The sequence below is a fragment of the Pinus tabuliformis genome, chromosome 2_2 (genome assembly GCF_031772625.1).
Source record: "Pinus tabuliformis cultivar Carrire ecotype Pingquan chromosome 2_2, CPIR1, whole genome shotgun sequence".
Lineage (NCBI taxonomy): Eukaryota > Viridiplantae > Streptophyta > Pinopsida > Pinales > Pinaceae > Pinus > Pinus tabuliformis.
This window is the reverse complement of record NC_142300.1, coordinates 564,524,625-564,527,909: the sequence shown is the minus strand read 5'-3', so window position 1 is coordinate 564,527,909 and position 3,285 is coordinate 564,524,625.

Here is a 3,285-nt window from a genome sequence, read left to right as displayed (position 1 = left end):
CATACTCTTTCCTCTAGTTATGAATTACAGTGATCAGGTCAGTTCTTTTACAGTTGCATGTTCAATGATTACTGGTTATGGCACTTTCAGTTTGGACACTTGTACATCTCTGGTTTAATATTTTTGCAACAAAAAAAGATGGTTAGAGGGTTACCTCCCATCAAAGAACATGTTAGTACTTGTGAGTGTTGCATTTTGGGAAAACAACACCATGGAATTTTTCCAAAAGGAGTTGCATATAGAGCAAAGATGCCACTAGAGTTGGTTCATATAAATTTGTGTGGACCTATGTGGACACAATTGATTGGGGGAAGTTGCTACTTCCTCACTTTCATTGATGATTTTAGCATAAATACATAGGTTTACTTCCTAAAGTAGAAGTACGAAACTTTTGCAAAGTTCAAAGAATTCAAAGCCTTAGTAGAGAACCAAAGTGATCGTTAGATCAAGGTATTGAGGTCAGATCATGGTGGAAAATATGATTTGAATGCATTCCATGATTACTGCAAACAATATGGAATTAGAAGGTAGTTTACAACCATATACACATCGCAACATAATGGTTTAGCAGAGAGAAATAATAGAACCATTATGAATATAGCAAGGAGCATGTTGAAAAGAAGAAACTTATCTAATGAGTATTGGGCAAAAGCAGTTGCATGTGTTGTTTATGTGATAAACAGATTGCCTACAAAGAGTGTGATAAACAGAGTACCAGAAGAAGCATGGTCATGTGTGTCTTATAGTGTATCTCATCTCAGAGTGTTTGGCTATGTATCCTATACACATGTGACTAAAGAGCTAAGAGGCAAGTTGGATGATAAAAGTGAAAAATTCATATTTACTAGTTATATAGTGAGCAATCAAAAGCTTACAAATTGTATAATCCTATCACCAAGAAGACCATAATCAATAGATATGTCATGTTCAAAGAACAAAATTCATGGAACGAGAGTATAGACAAGAAAGTTGATGCAAGAGTGCCACTGTTGGAAGAAGAGGATGTAGCAGAAAAGGGGAAACAAGAATCACAATAGAAGACACCAGCAAGGACTCCAAGATTTTCTGAACAACATGGATCTTTAAGTAGATCAACAGATCAAAATTCTCCCAGCAATCAGTCAAGTGATGAATCAAGCAATGCTAAGAGAAATTGAGAAGTCTGAAAGATATTTATGATGATTTGGATGTTAGTTGACATTTTTCATTGTTGTATTTTCAACCTTCATCATTTGAAGAAGCTATCAGAGATGGACATTGGGTGCAAGCCATGGATGAAGAAATTGAAGCTATTGAAAATAATGATACCTGGGATTTGTTTGATTTTCCAAAAGATAAAAATATCATTGGTTTGAAATGGGTGTACAAGAAAAAGTTGAATGATAAAAGAGAAATTGATAGATTTAAAGCAAGACTTGTAGCAAAAGGGTTCTCACAACAACTGGGAATAGATTTTAGAGAAATGTTTTCTCTATTATCTAGATTGGATATTGTAAGAGAAGTCTTAGCCACAAAAGCTCAGAATAAGTGGAAATTATATAAGATGGATGTGAAATAAACCTTCTTGAATGGAATTCTAGAAGAAGAAATCTATGTGCAACAACCTCCAGGATATGAAGTTGAAGGACAAGAAGATAAAATTTACAGATTGAAGAAAGTGCTCTATGGACTCAAGCAAGCACCTAGAACTTGGTATAGAAGAATTGATGACTACATGATCAATAATTGATTTTGTAGAAATAACATTGATCCTACCTTATACACAAAGGTAAATGAGAATGGACGGAATTTGATTGTTTGCTTATATGTGGATGACATGATTTATACTGATGATCTTGAGTTAGATGAATTTAAATCAGCCATGAAGAAACAATTTGACATGAAATATCTCGATCTTATGAAATACTTTCTTGGCATAGAAGTTGAGCAATTTGAGAAAGGAGTGCTTATCTGTCAAAATAAATATGATAAAGATTTGCTGAAAAGATTCAGGATGGAAAATTGTAAACATGCCCCTACACTAGTTACAACAGGTACAAAGTTAAGTAAGGATGATGAAATATCAAATTTCAATCCAGCTCTATTCAAAAGATTGGTTGGTAGCCTCATGTATATCACAACTACAAGACTAGATATTATCTAATGAGTGAGTTTGATTTCTAGATTTATGGAGACTCCAAAATACTTAGATTGGGGAGTAGGAAAAATAATACTGAGATGCATAGTAGGAACTACAAATTGTGGCATAATGTATGCAAGCACAAAGAAGAAGGATTTGGTTGGATTCACCGACAATGATTTTGCAAACAATTTTGATGATGGGAAGAGCACTTCTAGGTATGTGTTCCATCTTGGTTCATGTGTGATTTCATGGGCATCGAAGAAGCAACCTATTGTGACGCTTTCATCAGAAAAAAGCAGAATATATGACAACAACATCAACAACATGCCAAGTAATATGGTTAAGAAGATTATTGGATGGAATCAAGTAGAAACAACAAAGATAAACAACAATATATTGTGATAACACCTCAACGATTGCACTATCCAAGAATAGTGTGTTTCATCAAGAGAGAAAGCATTTTGATACTAGTTATTAGAGAACTTGTGAGCAATGGATAAGTCCACTTGAAGACTTGTAAATCAAGTGATAAATTGGCTAATATATTTACTAAGCCATTGGAAAAAGATGTATTTTAGTTTCACAGAGGAAACTTGGGTGTTGTAAGCCTAGCAGAGGCGTAGACCAATAGGCATGTTTGAGATGGCATGAGTCATGTCTTAGCTTAGCGGTCATAATTAAGGGAGAGTGTTAAACATAGCTAATTACTCCCACATCAAGAGTTGGATAAAATTAGAGAGTCAGTTAACTGAGTTAAGATGAGTCAAGTTGAGTCAAGTCGAGTTAAGTCATATTTTGAGTAAAGTCAAATTTAGTGTGTGGTTGCATGTTAAATTATTTTTGGTGAGTCACTAGTTGGAAAAAGTTTAAATACCCCTCACCGGATGCATTGTAATCATCAAGTTTTGTGTGATCAATTGAAGAGTCGCAACTCGTGTTATTGCGTGTGTGATTTTTTGTGTTATTTTGTGTCTTTCCTCCTTTGCCTTTCCAACAAAGAAGAAGAGACAACCAAGGAAGAATAATACATGAATGGTGTGCCCATGTAGGTGGAGTACTTGTTGGTTATGCAGTAAGAGATTTCATAGTGCATTGAAATGATTTCTTCACTGTTATCAGAGTGGCATAGAGCCCTTTCCATGTCCAAAGTTTCTTCTCCAATT